Raw genomic sequence first — 26214 nt, forward strand, 5'->3', positions numbered from 1 at the left:
TAAAATGAGACTTATTTAAACAGTCCTTGAATATTTGCTCTGTATAAGACAACCTGTTAGTAAAGTCACTAGTCATTATTTGTGTGTGTGTGTGTGTGTGAGGGGGTTTCGTTAGTAACTTTGATGGGATTTATGACCCAAAACACCAGTATGGTTTATGCCCCTAGAATTTATAACCTGTTTTGTATGTTTTGTACATTTTTTTTATATTCTTATTTTAGGGATAAATACACAGTCTGAAATCATGTAAAGAGGGGAAAGGGAGGATCCTTTAAGATGCTGGAATTACTCATTATTGACATGGAAAAAGATGAAATTAGATCCCTACCTCACATTATATATCAAGATCCATTCTCAATAGATCAAAGACCTAAATTCGAAGGGTAATATTTAAAGAACATAATCTGGGTGAGATAGTTGGATTCTGATCATTTCAAAAGGCCTCTTTCCAATGGCTTCCAACCATGACATCCTCATACTCCCAATAATTGACTCTTGGAATTGCACCAGTCATGGACCACGAGGACCTTTCCATCACTGGACTCTACAGATTATTCTTGACTGACCCCCCCCCCACACACACAAAGGCTTACCAATCCTAGGCTACCAGGGGACCTTCATCTCCTGACCTTCCATTTCATCGATTCCTCAAACCTTCCCATCCACTGACTGACAGCCAGCTCCACCAGGTGGTGGATGTAACAGGAATTTCAGTCTTCAGGTCGGCAGCTGGTTTCCTCTCGGTTCCACAGTCTTCACTGGCGAGCTGGAGGTGACTGTGGGTAAAGGACACTCTTAATTTCAGCAGGTGGGGCTGAGGCCGAGTTGTAGTCATGTGAAGGTGTGGAGGGGAGGGTCGGCACTCGAGGGCATCTGGCCGGATGTTGAAGGAAGGGCGGGAGCAGTTGGGGAAAGTGCTTCCTCCCCTAGGGCTCCCCTCAGTCATTGGCTGAGGAAATCAAATCAGCTGCTTCATGGGCAACTGCTCACTGAGCAGGAGGCTCCCAGCTGATGAGTCATTTTCCTTTTTTTGACTCATTGTGTGATTTAGATGGGTCCCTTACCCCTCTGAAGCGTCTGTTCATAAGCCGTGTAAACAAAGGGAGCAGGCTTGTCGGAATACAAGAGAGTTACAGGATGGAACGTAGAAAAACGTTTATCCCCCAAGTTCCACTCCACCTCTTTTGGCTTCTGATGCTGCTGGTATTTCCCAGTCTTGGAGGCAGAAAAGCCCTGCCTCTGCCAGAGGCCCCGCCCATATAGATGAGAAGGCCTGCCCTCAACACGGACCCTCCCACAGTCTCGGGGCGTTCCTCCTCCCTCATCTTTCTTGGCCCAGCTCCCTTTGACACTCCTACATAGCCCATGCCACCTCTTTTCCCCTGTTCCCCATCCTCTGTACCACTGTAACCGAACAGGGGCTTCTGTGCTCATGGCACAGAAAGCGGGTGTTTGCAGCAAAGTAATGGTTTATTTGCAGGGTGCCACGCGGGGGAGTGGGAGACAAGTTGTAAAGGGGACTAAAGAGGGTGGGATTAATCGTCGTCTTCTGACATTTCTTAAACATGGTTTCAGGAGTCAGAATATCTCTGGTTTATGATACTTCTGGCCAGGTGGTCCATGGCTCGGGGTCTTGAAGTTCGTCTTGTCCTGGAGAAACAACCTGAGTTTGTACGTTAATGATCCTGTCTACAACAGCAATTTTATTACAGTAAGGATGTTATTGACAACAATCTGACTCTGGCTGATGAGTGTTCAGCTGGCTCAGGATTGAGGTCAGAGTGGGCAAGAACGGGAATAAAGTTTTGGACAGAGATTAATCATACACTCACTAAGGGAACTCAGTTTTAGGGGGACTTGGTTTCAATCCTCACTCCTGTTTTGACTTTCCCCCAAATCTTTGAGGGAACGGGGCAGTGACTGCTCTGGCTATGTCCCACCTCAATTTGGGGAGTGGAAATTTTGCATATTGAGCTGGGAACATTCCCAAGTTCCAGTTCTTGGACCCGAATCTTGCATGACTAAAAAGTCCCTTGGTCCATCGTTTTGGTGCAGCAGACCCAATTAGATGTAGGAGATGGAGTGAAACCCAAACTTTAATAAACCTTGGAAAATATATCTTATTCCCTGAGGAATTCAGGAGAATAAGCCTGAAAACCAGTCTGGACCTGGCACTTCTGGGGAGATGTGTAGCCAGTTGCCTAATTTTATTGAAGTAGGTTTTAACTTCTGATGTGGTATTAACATATAACAGGAGCTATTGGCCACTACATATACAATATGATCTAAAGCAACTGTATTGCCTAGTACAATTCTAGATAAAGAATCTAGTGCTTCACACCTGTCAGAATGGTTATCATGAAAAAGTCTACTAATAACAAATGTCGGAGAGGATGTGGAGAAATGGGAACCCTTGTACACTGTTGGTGGGAATGTAAATTGGTGCAGCCATTATGGGAAATAGTATGGAGGTTCCTCAAAATCTGAAAACAGAACTACCATATGATCCTGGGTATATATCCAGAAAAAACCGAAAACACTAATTTGAAATGATACATGCACCCCAATGTTCAATAGCAACACTATTTACAATAGCTAAGACATGGATGCAACCCAAGTGCCATCCACAGACAAATGGATAAAGAAGATGTGGTATATATATACAATGGAATATTACTCAGCCATAAAAAGGATGAAATTCTGCCATTTGCAGCAATGTGGATGGAGCTAGAGAATATTTATGCTTAGTGAATTAAGTCAGAGAAAGACACAATATGATATCACTTACATGTGGAATCTATAAAATAATACAAATGAATGTACATGCAAAACAGAAACAGACTCACAGATATAGAAAACAAACTAGTGGTTACCAAAGGGGAGAGGCAAGAGGGGAGGGGCAAATTAGGGGTATTAATAGATACAGACTACAATGTATAAAATAAATAAGCTCAAAGGATATATTGTGTAGCACAGGGAATTATAGCCATGATTTTGTAATAACTGTAAGTGGAGTATAGTCTTTAAAAATACTGAATCACGATGCTGTACACCTGAAACTAATACAATATTGTAAATCAACTAAAATTTAATTTTTTTTCAGTGAAAAATGGTAGTTTGAGGTTTTAGCTTACATTTCTTTAATTATCAGGGCAAGTTTAAATGTTTTTCTATATATTTGTTTCAACTTACTGCTTTCTGTTTAAAAAAATTATCTTCGATTGAGTTGCCTAACTGCACTGAGACTCAGTTTCTCCATCTGCAAAGTGCAGATAATATATACAGCACACTATTGCTGTGAAATCAAATGCAGGCATACCTCATATTATTGTGCTTCACTGTACTGCACTTGGCAGAAATTGCGTTTTTTACGCATTGAAGGTTTGTGGCAACACTGTGTTGAGCAAGTCTATTGGCACCATTTTTTCAACAGCATTTGCTCATTTTGTGTCTATCGCACTTTAGTAATTCTCACAATATTTCAAACCCTCCATCAGCAGAAAGAGTACAACTTACTGAAAGCTCTGATCATGGTTACATTTTTAAGCAATATTTTTAATTAAAAAATAAAAATAAAGACATGTCTATATTAATTAACCCAACAAGCTTAAGCTAACTTTAATACCAGATATTAATTTAATATTGACTATTTCCCAGATCACAAGAACCTAAAATTCATTTGGGTTAGTTTCTTTTACATTTCTGAGAATTTATATAAGCACTTAAACTCCTTTAAGCCAATTAAATAGAGCTCATTTATAAATTAATTTTGGTAAAGGTAAAGACATATTTATAATGCACATGTTACATACATACATCCAGACAGACAGAGATCTCATAGCTTCATTTTAAAACAGTCATGAATCAGGCATTATAATATAAAATTCACTACTTTATAACTAACAGTTGGAATAATTAAAATTTAAAAGGCCTCTTTTCCCTTTTTTCCCCTCAATCTCAAGAATTGGAGATGGTCTAGATAAGATACAACTTCCTGAGAGCCCTGGGAAAACATTTACATCTCACAGGGAAAGAAAAGCAAGTTCTAGAAGGACTTGTTCCCTTAGGGTCAGAATTCTAAAAAAAAAAATGTTTTAGACTGGCAAAACCAGTTTTGGATTGTCAAATGAGGCTTGTCACGGGCATTTTTCTTCAGAGTCTAAAGAATGTGGCTACCAGTGTTACCAAAACAACAAACAAACAAAACTTTGGCTTTAGTCATGGAACCAGAACTAAAGGTGGTCCAATTTTGTAGGATGCATCCTAAAGGGCTATTTTTAGAAACTGAACCCCCCCATATGCGCCAATTAAAATAGTGCACCTTGTTTAACACAAATATACACTCACATGCACACACAAGACAAAAGCCAAATCAATTCCAAAAGATTTAAAGTCAAACCAATTCCAAAAGCAACCTTAGGCTCTTTCATTAAACCCAATCCCTGCAATATGGGCAATGGGCCTAGGAGAGCACCAATATACAAGGATAAAAGTTTTAGGCTGGCACTATCGTGCGGTTGCTTACGTCTTCCAATCGAGAAAACATTCCTTTATTGCAAGCCTGAAATATTGCCTAGGGTTGCTGATGCTCGGTTGAGAAGGGAATTCCCCAGCCAGATCCCTGGGCCAAAGTGGCTGGGCAGCTGCTGGATCCTCAAAAGGAAAGTCCTGCGCTGGCAGAGGGTCAGCCGACCACAGGCACTAGCCTCAGAGGAACCTTTGGGTCGCTACATTGTAATTGAGCAAGGGCTTGTGTGCGTGAGGCGCTGAAAGCCAAACTCTGACAGCAGGTGTTTGTAGCAAAGTAATGGTTTATTTGCAGGGCGCCAAGCAAGGGAGGCGGAGATGAGTCTCAGACCCACTCTATCTTGGTCTTTGTGTTAGGGATGTTATAAAGGTGAAGAACAAAGAAACTAGGATTAATAATCGTTTTGTAACATATCTGTGACATTTCTTAATCACGGTTTTGGGAGTCAGAATGTGTTTATGATTCTCTGGCCAGGTGGTCCATAGCCCGAGGGTCTTTGAGCTCATTTTGCCCTGAAGCAACAACTTGAGTTAATATGTTAATTATGATATCTACAACAGCAATTTTATTACATTAAGGATGTTATTGACAACAGCAATCTCAGTCATTTGACTCTGGTGGATTAGTGTTCACATAGCTCAGGACTGAGGTCAGAGGGTATAAGAAAGGGAATAAAGTTCTGGACAGAGAGCTTAATCATAAGCAGGAGTGGGGCTCCTGAGCACAAAAGCCTTTCCGTGTCGCCCACTTTTTTTTTTTAATTAAAAAATATTTATTTCTGGCCGTGTTGGGTTTTCGTTGCTGCGCACAAGCTTCTCGTTGCGGTGGCTTCTCTTGTTGTGCAGCACGGGCTTGCGGGCTTCAGTAGTTCTGGCTTGTGGGCTCTAGAGCACAGTCTCAGTAGTTATGGGGCATGGGCTTAGTTGCTCCGTGGCACGTGGGATCTTCCCGGACCAGGGCTCGAAGCCGTGTTCCCTGCACTAGCAGGTGGATTCTTAACCTCTGCACCACCAACCGTGTCCCCCACTTCTTGATTACAGAAAAAGGCTTCACTTAGACTTCAGGACCTTCCCTTAGTTCCAAGGGACAGGTTTAAACAGATGCTAATTAGGGAAGGGAGGGGATGCAGAGACAAGGGAGGAATAGTCTAGAAACAGTAGTGCTGCCTTGGGGCAGAGTCCTGTTCCCCTTCAAGGGCTACACCTGGCAGTGTCTTTGAGCTGTTTTGCAGATACTGAAACTCCCTCCAGGTGGGAGAATTAAGGCAAGCTGCTCACAGGCACGGAGGCCTCCCACCTGTTGAATTCAGGTTGCGGATATTGACTCCCACTTACCTCACCACCGACCAATCAGAAGAAGGTCCACGCCCTCTCAGAACCATTCCTATAAAACCCCTCACTACCCCTTCCACGTTGGGACTCATTTGAGGCTGTTAGCTTGCTTTGGTGCCTTTTGACTGGCAAGGCAGTAAAGCTATTTTTCTACTTCACCAGGAACTCTGTCTCCAAGGTTAATTCGGTGTCCGGGTACAGAGGCTGGATTCGGCTTCAGTAGAGGAACTCAGTTTTAGGGGGACCCAGTTTCACCACCTAAGCTCCTCCAAAACCCTGTACTTTTCTCTAGAGCTTTCTCCAGCCAAAAGCATTCCCACAGTCTGCCCCTCGACCAGGCTTCTCTCTGCTAAGGATGAAAGTCTGTTGGACACGTACACCTCCTTCAAGACGGCCACCACCTCCTGTGACGAGAGACTCAGTGGCCACGGCCGTTTGAAGCCTTGGTCCCACATAACTGACGGGGAAGAAGACCCAGCTGCATTGTCAAGAGTCGGCACGTGTGCCACACTTCTGATGGCACTTGGGGAGACGGACGCTCCAGAGCTGAGACGTCCGGTGGAAGAGGCTACTTCTCTGTAGAGCACACCTTGGAAAACGCCTGCTCCACAGCTGCCGCCATATTGCCCCGCAGAGCCATTCCACTCCCGCCCACCCCACGTGCAGAATCCGGGTCCCTGGAGGTGCTTCACGTGACCGGCGGCCATTGGCGGCTCACAGGTAGTACTGAGTATGTACAACAGAGGCGCTGTGGCGTTGGCAGGCGACCTGCTTTGGAAAGTAGCCTTTGGAAACCTGTGGTGGTTCCAGCCACGTCGTGAGAAGACCCGGTAAGAGGAGAGACTTCTGTGGGGTGCAGTGCTGGATCAGTGATTAGGGTCGGTGGGGTCAGTGGCAGGAGTCTGTGAGGGTCAAGGAAGCAGGTGTATTGGGTTGAGACACCATTTGTTTAGTCCATAATCGGAGAGTCTGTTGACTCTGGTGATCTGAGCAGTTTTTAATTGGGCAAATCTATGGTTCAGTGACGGAGGGAATGGGGGGTCTGCTATGGCATGATGAATCTGTGGGTTCGGAATTCATGGCCTGGGGAATAAGGGCTGAAGGTTTGTGAGGTCGCTGATTGGGAAGTCTATGAGAACTGGTAATTGGCAGAGCCTGTGTGGTCACTGATAGGACTGTAGGGTTAGTAATGGGGCTTCTTGAGGTCAATTATGGGAGAGTCTGTGGGCATTAATTATGTGGAGGTTTGGGGAATCAAGGATGAGGTATTGGGGGCAGTGATGGAGTCGTTGGGGGACATTAGGAGCTTGGAGGGGGTCACTGATGGGTACAGGAGTCAATGTTTATGACTATTATTGGGGCAGGTCATGGAAGGGAGTTGGTGTCTGTGACTGGTGAGCTCATGGAAGTTGTTGATTTCGGAAGCCTGTGGAGTTAGTAATTGGGGAGGGACTCCCTGGAGATCTCTGATTTGAGTTTCCAACCTTTATTTCCAACCTTTACAACCAGATGGAGCTTCATATTGTGACATTCCCCCCAGTTCCTCAACAGCTTACCAGCCTTTCCCATCAAGCCACTCCTCAAACCCATTCTTCTCTTCACGTCCCTTTTTTAAAAAATAAATTTATCTTATTTTATTTATTTTTGGCTGCTTTGGGTCTTCGTTGCTGCGTGCGGGCTTTCTCTAGTTGCGGCGAGCGGGGGCTGCTCTTCGTTTCAGTGCGTGGCCTTCTCACTGCAGTGGCTTCTCTTGTTGCAGAGCACGGGCTCTAGGCACACAGGCTTCAGTAGTTGTGGCGTGTGGGCTTCAGTAGTCGTGGCTCGTGGGCTCTAGAGCGCAGGCTCAATAGTTGTGGCGCACGGGCTTAGTTGCTGCACAGCATGTGGGATCTTCCCGGACCAGGGCTCGAACCCATGTCCCCTGCATTGGCAGGCGGATTCTTAACCACTGTGCCACCAGGGACGTCCCTCACGTCCTCCTTTGCTTTGACCACGTCCCTACAAAAATTTTAAGTGTTTTTAAGTGATCAGAGCCTAAGGAAATCTAAACTGATATTTGCTTGTATATTTGTAGAATATCACTGAGGGGATTCACAAAATTAGGAACAGAGGAACTGGGTGGTGGAAGGACCTCAGCTGTACCTTGTGAATGTTGAATCATGCGAACTATTACTTGTTTCACAAAATACTTTTAACTGGTATGCCTAGAGAGTTTGTCTGATGTTACATTAAAACTGTATGTTACTTGCTGAAGATAAGACATATATCAAACATTCAATTATCCTTTCTCAGAACATGTTTTTAGTTTTCATGTAGGCAAGTGATATCCTTCTCTTGTTTCCACCTGGTAATCGTAGAAATAATCACAGTTATTCTGATTATATTCATGCTTCTTCACCATAATTTTTCACATTTAAATATTTATTGTCATTTTACAAATATGCAATGATTGCCAATTCTATTCTTACTTCACATAAGAGACATTTAGGATAATTTTTTTTTTTTTTTTTTTTGCTGTACACGGGCCTCTCACTGCTGTGGCCTCTCCCCCTGCGGAGCACAGGCTCCAGACGCGCAGGCTCAGCGGCCATGGCTCACGGGCCCAGCCGCTCCGCGGCATGTGGGATCTTCTCGGACTGGGGCACGAACCCGTGTCCCCTGCATTGGCAGGCGGACTCTCAACCACTGCACCACCAGGGAAGCCCTAGGATAATTTTTAATTTTATGATTTGTTTGGAATTTTTTTGGTTGCTATCTTTCTTGTTATTCCTAATTCTATTTGGGGGAATTTATCCCACTTTTCATTGTGGTACCATATATGGTCTTTTCTTTTAAGGCAAATATGAATAGTTGAAAACCATGTATATTTTCAGTATGTACATCTTTTATCTACTTTGATATATTGCTGACGTGAATATTAGTTTTAATATTTAGGCCATATATATAATATTTTCCTACATTATCTGTCACAAAATTACAGTGGTATTAATATCTTCTATCTCAGTGGTGTTTCTGTCAAACATCCTTGTTTTTGTCTTTTTTTTTAAACAGCGTTTGTTTTATGTGATTTAGTTCCCTACTATTTGCTACATAAAGCAACCACACTATAACTTCTAACTCATGTTATTCTATAAATTTCTACTTTACCCCATTTAATGGCCCTCATCTTAAATTCTTTTACCTGCTACTTTTACTGTTCTCTTCCTGATTCCGTTATCTACATTTGCCTGGTCCTGATATACTTTGTTTCTTACATTTTGTCTTCACTGGCTGGTTTTTTGAGGATGTGGGTGTCTCTGAGAACCAGCCAGTCACTGGATTTTGTTTTCGTTTTATTCGTTCCAGTCAGCTTTGTCTTGTCATGGAGAGTTTTACTTTTGCCTTTGTTGCCTCAACCCTGTCATTTGTGACTCTCACTCCCGTTTTACTCTTTTTTCATTCTCTTTGTTTCCTTGTAGTTTAATTTGCTTTATAGTTCCTCTTACATAGATTATGTACTTTTTAGCTTTTATGCCATGGTTTAGAAGGAACACCTTGTTTATATTTATCTACTGGAAGTTCTCTTTAAGTTTTCCAGAAATATTGTTGAATTTATGTTATCCTAATTACCAAAGTGGCTAACAGAGGTAATAGGTCTATTGTTTTATTTTATTTTTTAAATTTATATATATTTTTGGTCTATTGTTTTATATGTGATCTTTCTACTTTCTATTCTAGCTACCTCAGTTTTAAAATAGGAATAATTGGGGAGGATGAAATAATGTATATTGTTTGTTTAGCTTATTAACTTACACATCATTAGCCTATTACTAGAAATTATTTCGTGTGTGTGTGTGTGTGTGTGTGTGTGTTCCAATAAAGCTTTATTTACAAAAACAGGCAGCAGGCCTACCTCTTACTCCTTTTCCTCTCCACAGCCGAGGTCCTGCTTGGCGTAAAATTCCATTCTTTCCATGCCTCTGCCCAGACTGATAACTTCATTCTCTGTATGGACTAGAGCACCTTCCTGCCTGTTAACAGTGTCCCTTTTCTTTCCTGACAACCAATCCTGTCTGGGTCCAGGTAACACCACCCTAACTAACCTACATCCTTCTGCGCTGATTCACTTTTTACTTGCCTGGTTTCTGGATCTTCATGCTCCAAGAATCTTCCAACGTTTCTGTTCTCCACTTTCTGTTCTTGACTTTTATTGTAACTCCTTCAGTAATTTGAAACTTAAGCTATTGGTTCTATGCTGGTGTTTCTCAAATTGGCAAGTATTCTCACATTTGACCTCTAGCCCTGCATTTGCTTGCCTCCAGAATACCTCCTCTGTGATGTTCTTCTTTCAGTATAAATATCAGAAATGGAAATGGAAATTATCTTCTCTCCCAAATAGCTCCTTTTTTTCTTCCTCTTTTATACTAGCTGCTCCTGTAATATTTATCCTGTACCCTGGCTATGGTTATTTTTCCTTCCTAAACTTTATTTTTCAGAATGCAAAGCTGGTACAAAGAATCCCACGTATATCCCACAGCCAGTTCCCCTGTTACTGACATCTGACATTAGTGCAATATATTTCTTACCATGAATGAACCAGTATTGATATATATATATATATATATTTTTCTCGGTACGTGGGCCTCTCACTGTTGTGGCCTCTCCCGTTGCAGAGCACAGGCTCTGGACGCACAGGCTCAGCGGCCATGGCTCACGGGCCCAGCCTCACTGCGGCATGTGGGATCCTCCCAGCCCGGGGCACGAACCCGTGTCCCCTGCATCGGCAGGTGGACTCTCAACCACTGCGCCACAGGGGAAGCCCTGATACGTCATCTTTAACTAAAGGCCATGCTGTAGTTCTTACCTAACGTCCTTTTTCTCTTCTAGGCTTGAAGTAATATTGTAGGCTAATGACTCCCAAATGTTCATTTCCAACCTAGAACTTTGTGCTCATCTCTCGTCTTATTTGAGAGACTGGTCTCTTTACATCTTCACTTGAATGTCTACAGACATCTCAATCTTGATAAGTACAAAGTTAAGCTCTTGATTCCACTCGTCTTCCCCTAGACCTGTTCCTCTCTGAGTATCCCCCAGGTTTGAAGCAGCACTGCAGTCTGCCTGGGTGCTTAAGCCAAACCCCAATCACTTGTCTTCCCCTCCATTCTTACAAGTATTTTTTCCATTTCTCCATATGCCACATCCATTCCTGACTCAGGGCCTTTGCATTTGCTGTTCCCTGTGCCTGGAGTTTCCTTCCCCCAGGTTTGTACACTGCTGCCCCACCCTCTACCTTTTTATGGGTCTGAGCTCAAATGTTTCGCTTTCAGAGGTGATCAGTTTATCTAAAGTTGACTTCCCTCAGCTTCCCTCAATTCCATCTTCTTGTTTCTTCCATAGCATTCATCATCACCTTGGTGGTTTTCTTTTTCTGGACAATTTATTTAAAAAATTATTTTTTTTTCTTTTGCGGTACACGGGCCTCTCACTGTTGTGGCCTCTCCCATTGTGGAGCACAGGCTCCGGACGCGCAGGCTCAGCGGCCATGGCTCATGGGCCTAGCCGCTCCACGGCATGTGGGATCCTCCCAGACCAGGGCACGAACCTGTGTCCCCTGCATCGGCAGGCAGGCTCTCAACCACTGCGCCACCAGGGAAGCCCTAAAAAATATTTTAAACTGTAAAAAATTGAAGTATAGATTAACAATATTATTTTTGTTTCAGGTGTACAACATTGTGATTCAGTATTTTGACAGGTTATACTCCATTAAGAGTTATTATAAGATAGTGGCTATAATTCCCTATGGTCTACAATATATCCTTGTTGCTTATTTATTTTCTATATAACAGTTTGTATCTCTTAATCCCATACCCCTAATGTGCCCCTGCCCACTCCCCACTGGTAACCACTAGTTTGTTTTCTATACCTGTGAGTCTGTTTCTGTTTTGTTATTATACATTCGTTTGTTTGTATTTTTTAGATTCACATATAAGTGATATCATACAGTATTTGTCTTTCTCTGACTTATTTCACTAAGCATAATATTCTCTAGGTCCATCCACATTGCTGCAAATGGCAGAATTTCATTCTTTTATGGCTAATATTCCATTATGTATATAATATAAATATGTAATATGTCTGTTGATAGACACTTGGGTTGCTTCCATATCTTGGCTATTGTAAATAGTGCTTCTATGAACATTGGGGTCCACGTGTCTTTCTGAATTAGTGTTTTCATTTTTTTCTGGATATATACCCAGGAGTGGAATTGCTGGATCGTATGGTAGTTCTATTTTTAGTTTTTTGAGGAACTTTATACTGTTTTCCATAGTGGCTGCACCAATTTACATTCCCACCAACAGTGTACAAGTGTTCACTTTTTTCTATACCCTCTCCAACATTTGTTGTTTGTAGGTTTTTTGATGATGGCCATTCTAACAGGTGTGATATCTCATTGTTGTTTTGATTTGCATTTCTTTAATAATTAGCGATGTTGAGCATCTTTTCATGTGCTGGTTAGCCATTTGTATGTCTTCTTTGGAAAAATGTCTCTTCAGGTCCTCTGCCCACGTTTTGATTAGATTGTTTGTTTTTTGATATTGATTTATATGAGCTGTTTATATATTTTGGATATTAACCCCTTGTCAGTGATATCATTGGCAAATATTTTCTCCCATTCTGTAGGTTGTCTTCCGTTTTGTCAAGTTCAGACTCCACAAGACTGTCCTCAGTTCAAATGTGAGTCTCAAACATTGGGTGCCCGGGCTAACAACTCTTCTCTCTGACTTTGCTGTTACATCAGGGATTCCTCCACTCACCCCTCCCCCCACACACTTCAAGTTCAATAATTTGCTAGAATGCTCACAAACTCCCGAAAACATTTTCCTTAAACCACCAGTTTATTATAAAGGATACAGAGGAATGGCCAGATGAAGGAGTACCTTGGGTGCGTTCTGGAAGGAGCCCAAGCACAAGAGCTTCTGTCCCCATGGAGTTGGGTAACACCACCCTCCCTGCAGGTGGATGTGTTGTCCAACTCTGAAGCTCTCTGTGCCCCATTGTTCAGAGGTTTTTAAGGAGGCTTCATCCTGTGGGTATCATTGATGAAATCTTTCGCAGTTGGTGAATAAGCTCAATCTCCAGCCCCTCTTCCCTCTCTGGAGCACAGGGCTAAGCCTGAAAGTTGCAACCCTCTAGTCTCCTGGTCGGTTCCTCTGGCAACCAGCTCCCACCCTGAAGCTCTCTAGGGGCCCACCAAGAGTCACCTCATTAACAGAACCTCAGACATGGTTGAAAGGGGTTTGTTATAAATAACAGAAGATGCTCCTTTCACCTCTATCACTCAAAACATAACAAGGGTTTTAGCAGCTCTGTGTCAGAAACCAGGGACAAAGACCAGATGTATCACAGCTTCCATGACAGAAATTTGTTCTTTTTTGTTGTACGTTGTATGTTTTCTGTATGTACAGTACCAGCCTTACACTTCAGCAAGATGACTTTCCCTGGACCTCACCTGCTACCTCTCCTGCTACCCTCTCCTATGTCTTGGAGAAGCTTCCTTGAAATCGGCAATGCTGTGAGGAGAGGCTGCTCTGAATGCAGACCAGGTTCTGCATAGGTCTTGGTCATTGGAAGCACCAACTTTGAATTATTTAAATGTCCCTTTCTGGGGGTTGAAACAGGCAGGGCAGTGTCTAGGTAATAATGTCCGAGACCCTGTTTCTCCCCTTTGGGGCATTTGATACCTCTTTACTTGCCCATCCTTCTTCATGCATGGGCTCAACACCATGGTTCAAGGGAGTTCCATCAGGGCCCATAGCAAGGTCTGGTTCTGTTATTGAACGCAAGTTCATGTGCCCAACACACAGTGAAGCCAAACAAACTGAAACGTCGGAGTTCAGAGCAGAGAAAGGTTTATTGGAGGGCCATGCAAGGAGATGTGTGGCTCATGCCCCCAAAACCCCCAACTCCTCAAAGTTTCAGCAAAGCCCTTTTAAAGGCAAGGTGAGGGAGGGGCATGGTTAGTTGTTGCAAACTTCTTGGTGTCAGAATCCCCGTAGGTTCTTGTAGCTGTCCACTGTCCACATAGGTCAGGTCAAGATGTTTCTGAAACCTCCAACAAGACAGCTTTTTATCTCTATATGAATGGACTCTTGAAGGTCAGAGTCTTGAGAATAGGCTATCTTGTATATTTCAGGCTATATGTAACATTCTTCTACAAAAAGTGCAGAGCCAGCATGACTAAGGACAGGCAACAGAGCACAAAGGTTAAAGTGAAAAAAGAACAGATCTAATATGGAGTCAGATTTGATCTTCCCTATTATGGTTCTGGGAGGGTGTTTTATATGTGAGTGGGAATTTTTATGTGTTCAGTGTGTGCATTAATGCCTGTGAGTGTGCAGCTGAAATTACATGAGCACGTGGGTGATTGTGTATTGTGTGTGTGCATATGTGTGTGAATGTGTGTGACTGTATGTTGTAGTGTGTGAGTACGTGTGCATGTGTGTTTGCATCTGTGTAAATGAGTTGGGGGGATAGATTGCCCACTGTTATGGCTCTAGCAACTGACTTGACATTGGGGAATCACTGCATAGTGAACCTTGATCAAAGAGTTGATTTGTGTATAGGAAAACCTGAAGAATTAATTTAAACCATAATATATATATATATTTTTTCCCTTCTTGACTCATCAGATATATATTTCTTAATTTAAGGGGTAATCATAATTCCTTAATCAAAGTTTTGCACAAAAGCAAGTGTGGAGGACTTTGATGGTCTTGAATTAAGTGAGTAGCATTGACTTATCTGGCAGTAACAGGAATAGTAGAATCTCCCTCTTAAACCATCTGATCCTGGTGCTGTTATTTGCAAGGGTCTCTTTTATTATTATTTTTTCCTCACCCCACCCCCAAGGGTCTCTTTTAGAACCTTCTCTCTTTCTTCTATGGATATTAGTCTGTTTCTGCTTCCTATTGTTAGTGAGGGTCAATGTCAGTAAAATTTATTTTCCTAACAATTTACAGATTCATTGATATTGAGTTGTACAGATAAGTGCAGTGATATCTAATATAGACATTGGCATCGTGTTCTTGTTATTTGTATCTCCTTTTAGATCCTTCTCAGATACTTGGACAGATTCCATTTCATTGCTCATACCTTAATTGATGGTCCAGCTTAGTGTATGAAATTAGGAAAGAACCATCCTGGGTAGAAATTCTCAGTGAAGCAGAACCTGCATTGAGACATGTACTTGCAGCCAGTCCCTTACGTGTCAAACCTAAGTACTTCCTGCTCCCTACATAGGAGCCCTGTCTGCCTCCAGGGATCATGGAAAAGTAAGCATCGGTCACAAACACGCCAATAGTCTCTTAAGATATATTAGCTAGAAAGTGATAATTGTTCTTGGTAATTAGCAACTAGGAAAATATTTTAAAAAATAATCACAGCTCCCAAGCCTGTTCCTGCCAGTGCTGCTCCAGGTGAAATGATAATTGCAGTTCTGAGGGGAGGGGAGGTCACAGGATCACAAACTCATATCTCAGGGTGGAGCTACCCCTCTCCCACGTGTACTGATTGCTTTGACCTTCGCGTTGAGCCCACCATCCAGGCAGCAGGAAAAAGGCGGTGGGTTTTCTCTATTCATTAGGGAGGTGGAATCTATAAAGGAAGGATTTGTGCAGGAAATTGGGAAGTGAACATATTGGATAAAGGGACTCTCCCGTGTATGAACCTGGTCCAGCACCAAAACCACACAGGACGGTGGGATAAATCCTAAGGCATGAACTGAGATAGTCAAGAGAAATGGAGTCCTAGACCTTTCACCAATCCCCGATGGCTCCTAACGTAATGTATGTATTTCTCACTGACAGTGATTGTTGTGGTTTAATGCAAGTGATGATGAAATCTGATTTTTCATGTGCTTAAGGACTGTATTTCCCAATTCAGTCTGCTGTTCAGTCTACTTTACAAAAATTGCAGACATAAATTTCAGGTTTCAGAGGTGAGCCCGTAATACCTCCATACGTGTAACAAATACTGGGATGAATCTACAGGACTCAGCTGAACCTGTGCAGAAATAGTGTGTCTAGCAGCCATTGTTGGAATGTAAATGCTTTCTCTAACTCTGGCTGTATGAATTGCTTAGCAGATTTATTTATTTATTTATTTAAAAAAAATCTTTATTGGAGTATAATTGCTTCACAATACTGTGTTAGTGTCTGTTGTACACCAAAGTGAATCAGCCATATGCATACATATGTCCCCATATCCCCTCCCTCTTGAGCCTCCCTCCCAGATGATTTAATAATTGTGTCTTTATTGATTATGGAGAGAGTCTTCTCACTAAAAGTTAGGGAAGTAGCATTTAAGAAAAGTAGAACTTTGTAAGTTTCAGATACCATTTTTAGGCTCAAATGTATCCTGTGATATTTCTGCTGCTTTTAAATATTATGATACTGATCCAAAAAATGTATGGCATTTATATATGCACAAGTTGCTCGCCTTAACATTCGATTTTGCATGTGTCTTGTATTTTCATATCTTTCACAAATCTTGCCTTACTGCTAATACTTTTATTTGACTTGGGTATTAATAAATAGTTATGCATATGGTCTGCAATCAGTAATAATTTGTTTCTACTGTGCACTATTAATCAGGCATCAGTGTTTCCTGTCCCATAGTTCCAGTGACTTATGACGTTTGTACTTTTGTCCTGGAATGGAAGTAAATGAATCTTTTTGTTTCCATGGGCCATTCTTGCATTTATTAAATCCAAATTGTCATGGGTGAGTACCTGCAGTTTTATACTGCAGTCGGTGCATTTACATTTTTTTTTAAGATTTTTATTTTCTTTATCTTTTTTTTTTTTTTTTTTTGTGGTACGCGGGCCTCTCACTGTTGTGGCCTCTCCCGTTGCAGAGCACAGGCTCCAGCCGCGCAGGCTCAGCGGCCATGGCTCACCGGCCCAGCCACTCTGCCGTATGTGGGATCTTCCCGGACCGGGGCACGAACCCGTGTCCCCTGCATCGGCAGGCAGACTCTCAACCACTGTGCCACAGGGAAGCCCCTCTTTATCTATTTTTTGGCTGCGTTGGGTCTTTGTTGCTATGCGTGGGCCTTCTCTAGTTGTGGTGAGCGGGGTCTACTCTTCATTGCAGTGCGCGGGTTTCTTATTGTGGTGGCTTCTCTTGTTGTGGAGCACAGGCTCTAGGCGTGTGGGCTTCAGTAGTTGTGGCACGCGGGCTCAGTAGTTGTGGCTTGCAGGCTCTAGAGCACAGGCTCAGTAATTGTGGCACATGGGCTTAGTTGCTCCGCGGCGTGTGGGATCTTCCCGGACCAGGGCTTGAACCCGTGTCACCTGCATTGGCAGGTGGATTCTTAACCACTGCTCCACCAGGGAAGCCCCCAGTGCATTTACATTTAAGTAAGATTTCTACAGCTTTATTCAAAGTTTGTATTTGGCAATAGAATAAGTCTTAATGACAAGTTTCCATTTATTTATTAACTACATTTTTAAATAAAATATCAGCAACCTAAATTGAAATGACAAGGTGTAAAAGCAAAATTAAATTTAGATCTGGTTTATTTGAAGAACACAGGTGACTAGTATTTGAGTATATTCTGGATTAAATGCACCGACTGCAGCATAAAACTGCAGGTACCCACCCATGACAATTTGGATTTAATAAATGCGAGAATGGCTCAATATTAGGATGGAAACACTTAACCTCTATGTGTCAGTGTTTGCCTTATCTTTAGATAAGATAAGTGTTTGCTTCAGGAATTTGTGAGGAATAAAGATGTTACCACATGTGTGGCTTTCATAGCAGTGAGTCATACATTGTAAGTGTTCTTTAATGGTTATACGTTCAACCCTTGGATGCCTTGACATGACAGGAAGACTATATTTCAAAGTAAGGCTATTGTTAAGTGCCGAATGTTGCATTTCAGTTGACCTGGTACATGTGGTCCATGCCTCATATTTGCATTCAGGATCTTCTAGCTCAGAAGACAAGCATCAGTCAGTGAGACCTGATAACATGGCTGCCAGGGATTTGGCAGCAGGATCGATCTTATTATTACCGACAGTATTTGGAATGCTGGGGAATTTCCCTCTCTCTCTCTCTCTTTTTTTTGTTTTTTTTGAACATCTTTATTGGAGTATAATTGCTTTACATTATTGTGTTAGTGTCTGCTGTATAACAAAGTGAATCAACTATACGCATACATATATCCCCATATCCCCTCCCTCTTGGGTCTCCCTCCCACCCTCCCTATCCCACCCCTCTAGGTAGTCATAAAGCACAGCTGCTTCCCACTAGCTAGCTATTTCACAGTTGGTAGTGTATATATGTCCATGCCACCCTCTCACTTTGTCCCAGCTTCCCCTTCCCCCTCCCTGTGTCCTCAAGTCCATTCTCTGCATCTGCGTCTTTATTCCTGTCCTGCCCCTAGGTTCTTCAGAACCATTTTTTTTTTTAGATTCCATATGTATGTGTTAGCATACGGTATTTGTTTTTCTCTTTCTGACTTACTTCACTCTGTATGACAGACTCTAGGTCTGTCCATCTAACTGCAAATAACTCAGTTTCGTTTCTTTTTATGGCTGAGTAATATTCCATTGTATATATGTGCCACATCTTCTTTTTCCATTCATCTGTCAATGGACACTTAGATTGCTTCCATGTCCTGACAGTTGTAAATAGTGCTGCAATGAACATTGTGGTACATGACTCTTTTTGAATTATGGTTTGCTCAGGGTATACGCCCAGTAGTGGGATTGCTGGATCATATGGTAGTTCTATTTTTAGTTTTTTAAGGAACCTCCATACTGTTCTCCATAGTGGCTGTATCAAGTTACATTCCCACCAACAGTGCAAGAGGGTTCTCTTGTCTCACACCCTCTCCAGCATTTATTGTTTGTAGATTTTTTGATGATGGCCATTCTGACCAGTGTGAGGTGATTCCTCATTGTAGTTTTGATTTGCATTTCTCTAATGATTAGTGATGTTGAGCATCCTTTCATTTGTTTGTTGGCAATCTGTATATCTTCTTTGGAGAGAATTTCTCTTTTTTACCATTATCTCTTCCCTTATTGCACTGGGTATAGGCTGAGGACCATAGGTTTGATTGTCAAGAACCTGATTGTAGCCAAAATCTTGGTTCTGTTCTCTGATGGATTTCACAATACAGTGAGAAATTATGGGTGGCACCACATGGACAGTGATTTTTGCCTGCAAAGTTTTCCCCTATGTTCACGGAGTGGGCAGGGGTGTGTCCATTGCCACCACCTGCTTCTTGAGTATCTTCCAGGCCATCATGATCAGTCCCAGGACTTCTAGATGGGCAGAGCTTAAAGTGAAAGCTCTCAAGTGTGTTATTGCTTCAGTTATCCTGTGCTGGATCATGAACATGCTGGTAAATATCATTTATCCCCTATATATGACTGGAATATTGAGCAACAAAAGCATCACAAACAGAAAAAGTTTCATTGTTTTGTTGTTCGCCATGACCAAACCGGAGACTTATTATATGCAGCATTGCTATCCTTCCCTGATGTCTTACGTTTTGTATTCGTGACCTGGACCAGTGGCTCCACGGTTTTCATCCTGTACAGGCATAAGCAGAGGGTCCAACACATTCATAGGATCAGTGTCTCCTCCACATCCTCCCCTGAGTCCAGAGCCACGAAAACCATCCTTCTCTTGGTGATCACCTTTGTTAATTTTAACATTCTTTCCTCCATCTGTTATATTATTTTGGGTCTTTTGAACAATCCTAGTTTGTTCCTTTTGAACGTGTCTGCAATAATCACTTTGTTTCCCAGCTATCAGCCCCTTTCTCCTAATGAGTCGTGACTCCAGAATATCCAGGCTCTGTTTTGCTGGGAAAAGGAATACAAAATCCCCTACCTTTATGAGAAAGATGTAAATTGTATGTATTTGCACTATATTCATTTGATAATTCACTCTCTTTTCTCAGAGTCTTAAGTAAAATTGTCAGTGGCTTACCAGAAGATGGTAAACAGGACATGGGAACATCTTCTTCAAAGTAAACAATGTTACAATAGTGATTGTAATGAAGTGTTACGTAATTATCATGTAAATACTTCTGTAACGGATGTTTTGCTAGTGTTGCAGTGGAGGAATTCAGAATTTATGCAGTAATAAACACCAGGTCCTCAAGCAATCTGGATGTTATGGAGAAGTATATTAGTGTGTAACTTAAAACTATCACCATAAATTTCCCAGAAATGAAGTAGACATGAAATATTAAGAAAAGGTTCGTGAAAATGGAAGAGCATGTGGCAGGTCATTACTGAAACTGAAGATAATAGCACTGGAGGGGAAACTCAGTCCTTGAGTAATGCTTTTGGAAGCTAGTCATGAGTTTTGTCCATTATATCCTTAGAATGAAGACAATCATTGATTTGAAATACGGTGTTTTGTGGCGAGATGAGCATGTTTAAATATGTTCAGGTAGAAATGGCCAGATTGAACTAAAGTAGGGCAAAGTAGAGCATAAAATTATATTTTACTGTGTTTTTTTGTTTGTTTCTTTTTGCGGTACGCGGGCCTCTCCCTGCTGCGGAGCACAGGCTCCGGATGCGCAGGCTCAGCGGCCATGGCTCACGGGCCCAGCCGCTCCGCGGCATGTGGGATCCTCCCGGACCGGGACCGGGGCACAAACCTGTGTCCCCTGCATCGGCAGGCGGACTCTTAACCACTGCGCCACCAGGGAAGCCCCATTTTACTGTGTTTTTAAACAACATCAGATGATTGTGACAATTGAAAAAGATGTGAATTGTACCTAACTGGGATCTGTAGAAGGCAGAATTTTCTCTCTTTTGTGAAGATGACTTGGACATATTGGTAAGAAAGAGGTTGACAGGTACATGCTCATGTCTCCAAAGCCATGAAATTAGTTTACAGTGGAGACTTCCATTAAATTCAGAGCACCGCAGGAAGAGCCATTTGAAAGGGAAAGACATTCTGTGTATGTGGAGTTTGTGGCTACACGATTTTCAAGGAGTAAAGTGGGGGTATTGCCTCAGTTTTAGGAGAGATTTTACATGGTTTTCTCTGTATTGACATTCTGAAGCCAATGAAAGTATTGAGAATTCAACAGTTTGAAAAAGAAAGTAATTATTCTGAGCCAGTGGATATACAGATTGAACCTTGTACCCCAACGAGAAACCAATATATTTAGCTCACATGAAACACTTCAATATTTACCACAAAGTGGATCATGAAGCAAGAAGAAAATGCAGACACACACCTACCTACTAATGTGTATATATGTCTGCTTGTGACCTGTGTGTATATATACAGACATATAAATATAAAGTCAATCATGTTTGTTATTTATCAATAACATTAGGAAGTTGTACTTTGAGAAAAATTTAAAATAGCACTAACTACAGTAGTGAAAAATCTTAAAGTATGCGTTATCTGAAGAGTATATTGCCATGCTAGTTTTTTGTTACAATTCCATAAAATGTATTTTTCATTTTCCTACTTTAATCCTATTATTTGGCCATATCTTTTGAAAAAACATCTAATGACTATAGTTACGAAAGTTTGATTAAGAAATTAGTCTACTTACATTTACTATAATAATTGATATGTTTGTGTATCAGTAGAGTTTATTTTCTTTTTTATCTGTAACTTTTTTTCCATTAATTTTTTTTTTTTTTTTTTTTTTTTTTTTGTGGTACGTGGGCCTCTCACTGTTGTGGCCTCTCCCGTCGCGGAGCACAGGCTCTGGACGTGCAGGCTCAGTGGCCATGGCTCACGGCCCAGCCGCTCCACGGCATGTGGGATCTTCCCAGACTGGGGCATGAACCCGTGTCCCCTGCATCGGCAGGCGGACTCTCAACCACTGTGCCACCAGGGAAGCCCTCCATTAATTTTTAAATATAATTCTACCTTATAATTGATCTTCTCTTTGAAAGCTGTGTACTTAGTATGTGTTAGCTTTTACCTAGAAATTTAGCATACATTTAAAAGCTAATCACAGTGTCATTTTATGTAATATTGTTATCCCACCTTTACAATATAAGGACATTGAGACAGTAATCTATTCACTGTATCTCTTTTTTTCCAGAAGACTCCAAAGAGGAATTTATTTATTTGTTTAATTTTTAATTTACTTTTGTTTCAACTTCTAAATTTTTAATTTAATTTAATTTAAAAAATGAAGTATATTTGATTGATAGTATGTTTGAGTACAACATAGTGATTCACAATTTTTAAAGGTTATATTCCGTTTATAGTTATTATAACATATTGGCTATATTTCCTGTGTTGTACAATATATCCTTGTATCTTATTTATTTACACATAGTAGTTTGCATCTCTCAATCCCCTATTCCTGTATTGTCCCTGCTCCCTTCCCTCTCCCCACGGGTAACCACTAGTTTGTTTTCTGTATTTGCGAATCTGTTTCTTCTTTGTTATATTCACTAGTTTGTTCTATTTTTTAGATTCCACAGAAAAGTGATATCGTATAGTATTTGTTTTTCTGTTTTTGACTTATTTCCCTAAGCATAATAACCTCTATGTCCATCCATGTTGTTGCAATGGCAAAATTTTATTCTCTTTAATGGCTGAGCATTATTTCATTGTATTCAATATATATACCACCTCTTCTTTATCGATTCATCTGTTGGTAACTCAGTTTGGATCCATACCTTGGCTATTGTAAAAAATGCTGCTCTAAATGTTGGCGGGCATATTACTTTTTGAATTAGTGTTTTTGTTTTGTTTTAGATATATACTCAGGTGTGTCATTGCTGGATCATATGGTAGTGCTATTTTGAGTGTTTTTGAAGATCTTCCATAGTGTTTTCCATAGTGGCTGCACCAATTTACATTGCCACCAACAGTGTACAAGGGTTCCCTTTTCTGTATAAACTGGCCAACATTTCTGTTTGTAAACTTTTTGATATTTATTTATTTGGTTGCACTGGGTCTTAGTTGCAGCACGTGGGCTCCTTAGTTGGGGCATGCATGTGAGATCTAGTTCCCTCACTTTGGATTGAACCCGGGTCCCCTACATTTAGGAGCACGGAGTCGTATCCACTGCACCACCAGGGAAAGTCCCTGTTTGTAAACTTTTTAATGATAGCTATTCTGACAGGTATGAAGTGATATCTCGTTGTTTTCATTTGCATTTTTAATGACTAACGATGTTGAATATCTTTTCACGTGCCTGTTATCCATTTGTATGTCTTCTTTGGAAAATGTCTATTCCAGTCTTCCACTCATTTTTTGTTTGGGTTGTTTGTTTTTTGATACTGAGTTCATATCATTTGGGTATTAAACCCTTGTCAATCATATCATTTGCAAATATTTTCTCCCATTTTGTAGGTTTTCTTTTCATTTTGTCAGTTTCCTTTCCTGTGCAATAGCTTTTAGGTTTAATTAGGTGTCCTATTTGTTTATATTTGCCTGTATTTCATTTGCCTTAGAAGACAGATTCAAAAAAATATTGCTGAAATCAACTAGATTTCAATAAAGTTAAAAAAATACTGCTGTAATTTATGTCACAGAATGTTCTTCCTATGTTCTCTTCTAGGTGGTTTTCTTATAGGTACAGTACTTATTTCCCAGAGTCACATGAAACTGGTGCTGACCAATTTCACATGCAGAATGGTACTGACACACTGATTTTAAATGTCTTACATTGTTTATATTGACAGGAGCCCCATAAAGAAAACATCTCTGTATGTCCTAAATATATGTGTGTGTGTATGTGTGTGTGTGTATGTGTATTTTTTAACCCCCTAAGATGTAGAATACATTCACTGTTGGATTTTTTTAGCCTGGGATCCTAGACTTGGTAACAGAGCTTGTTACCACAGGATGACATTGCTGAAGATATTTTATTATTTAACATGTTTGGGTCAGAGGTCTCCAAGGCCCTCCTCAAGCTTGATGATACATAGAGGACTCCCAATACACTTTATCCTGTGAAAGGATACAGGCTAGAATCAACAAAGGGAAAAGGTGCGTGGGGTGAAGTCCACAAAGGGAAAAGGTGCGTGGGGTGAAGTCCACAAGAAATCAGGTGTAAGTTTCCACATGTCCCCTCCCAGTGGAGTCACAATAAGGTGTGCTTAATTCTGCCTGAAAAATACGTGACAATGTGTGGGAAGTGTTGCCAACCAAGGAAGCTCATCTGAGCCTTTGGTGCCGGGTTGTACTGGGGGCCATTCATGTAGCCATGCAGCACTCCTGTGACTGACATCAGCTACTCATGTTACCGACCAGGGTTCTTCGACTCCTGAATAGAAATAGAGGCCAGACAAGAAATTCTGGCAAGGTGTTATTTATCTATTTATATTTATTTTAATTTTTATTATTTTGGCAAGGTGTTATTTGGACTTGTGCTGCAGCTTGAGGGGGCCAAAACAAGTAACAGGTTCCCTTGCTTGCTCCCTGAGCGGGGTGAGCTGGTCCCTTACATGGGGTGAAGGTAGGGGTGGGTCCAGTGCTCGGGCTCAAGGCTGGCTTGGGTGGGCTGCCCACCGCCTTGGTGGTACATTGTGCAGGGCACACAGGCAGGACCCTGCTTTTGCTCCCAACTCCTCAGAAGTGGCAGTTGGCTTTTGCTCTTCTTGTATCTTGTTCATAATTTACCCAACTCCCCATGTACGCAGTTATTTTTAGTCCTTTATAGCTTCTTTGTATTTTCTTGCTGGAGAAGATGTTTGTCCAGGTGCAAGTACTGCAGTAGAGGGTCCCAGGTCCCAGCCTGTCTCACTCAGACCCCAGCCCTCCAGAGCAAAAATGGGCCTTCACCATTGTTAGGGTAAACTTACCTGATCTCACTGGTCCAGTATGGCCCAATGCCTCAAGTATAAGAAAACACTCTTATCCAGGAGAATATCCCCAGGGCTCAGAGGTTGTCTTCCAGGAGTGAGCCAATCCTGAAGACAGCCCTTTGTTTAAAATTTGCAGGTTTTGAGCAACCCAGGTTTGTTGAGTTAACACTTTCCTGCATGGTGATAGTGGATGGTTTTGTTGGTCTTTTTCTAAATGAAGACTGGGAATTTGCTGATAAGGTGAAGTGACACCAAGATAAGCAAGATAACCGATAGCAGTATGGAAAGCTGCCATGAATGTGATGATTTGGGAGAAATATATTGTCTAAACATAAAGTTTGATTCTTTAAGAGAAAGGTGCCAGAAATTTGACTCACAAGGGATGTTTCTTGAGGGAGGGGTACAGAGGGAATGGGAATTGGGCCAAGGTGAGTAGAACAGGGGAAGATATAGATCAAAGGGGAAGGGGGAGGCAGTGGAAGACAAGGCTGAAGTGCAGGGCATGGTGCAGGTATATAGTTGACAGAGGGAACTAAATTCAAAGTAGGTGTAGAATGGAGGTGGGGTATGGAAGTAGAAGGGTCAGGTGACGGTGGGTAGGTGAAAATGTAGATCCCAGGGTTTGAGTGTGATAGGGTAGGTGCTAAGAGATGGATAAAGACCTAAGGAGTCATGGAGTAAAGGTCTCTGGGCCATAGTGGTGGAGAGGGATTCATGATGGAGATAAAGGCTATGGAGTATCAGGGGCAGATTGGAGGTCACTAATTCGTCCCCCATTATTAATACCCTCGGTTACAGTGGAGTCACAGATCACTCATGGATCGTTTTTTACATTCAGCTCATGAGGCAAGAATCTTGCTCATACAAAATACTCCTACGAAATTTTTAACATACAGTAGAAGCACAGGTAGAGTGTTGAGTGACACCGTGCATCTCTCTTTCACCCTTCCAGCGGAATCTCAGGCGTGGGGAGTGACTGGGGTGGGTCTGACACTGGTCCTGGGCCCTCAGCGTTGGCAGCGGGCAACCTGACCCCTTCCCAGTACTGTGTCTTCAACAACTTTTATGCCCCAAACTGATTTGATGAAATGCCCCTTATTTATTGTAGTATTTCTAAAATGTAATACAGGCTTTATATAAGAAATAGAACATAATAAACAATAGAAAAATGTGTAGGTAATGTTTATTTCTTGTGTGACACTGTCCTGAGAAGTAACCACTGGCAATAGTTTTATGGATATGATCACAATTAAAAATGCTTTTCATTGAAAAAAAAAATCCTAGTGGTGTAGGCGGATCTGCATCCCCTGGTGTTACCCCTTAGTGGTTTATATTACATTACAGGCAAAAGGGACTTTGCAGATGTACCTTAGGTTACTAGTCAACTGACTTTAAAATAGGGAGCTTATACGCATTATCTGGGTAGGCCATGTGTAGTCACATGACCCTAAAGAAGAGAAAGGCCCGTTAGATGCAACTGAAGAGGAACAGATTGAAAACAGGAGGGGGAGTCAGTGAGCTGACGCTGGCTTTCAAGATAGAGGGAGCCGCAT

The 26214-nt window shown here is 41.7% G+C and overlaps 1 pseudogene across 1 annotated transcript; it reads left to right on the forward strand.

Annotated features, from left to right (window-relative positions):
* The first annotated feature begins 17873 nt into the window (after nt 1-17873).
* On the forward strand, nt 17874-25740 carry LOC308605807 (vomeronasal type-1 receptor 4-like; annotated as a pseudogene). The gene is made up of 3 exons: nt 17874-17940; nt 19076-19760; nt 25614-25740. The product of its transcript is annotated as a vomeronasal type-1 receptor 4-like (transcript).
* Nucleotides 25741-26214: the final 474 nt, after the last annotated feature.

This window comes from Mesoplodon bidens (genome assembly GCF_964165515.1).
Source record: "Mesoplodon bidens genome assembly, chromosome: 18".
Lineage (NCBI taxonomy): Eukaryota > Metazoa > Chordata > Mammalia > Artiodactyla > Ziphiidae > Mesoplodon > Mesoplodon bidens.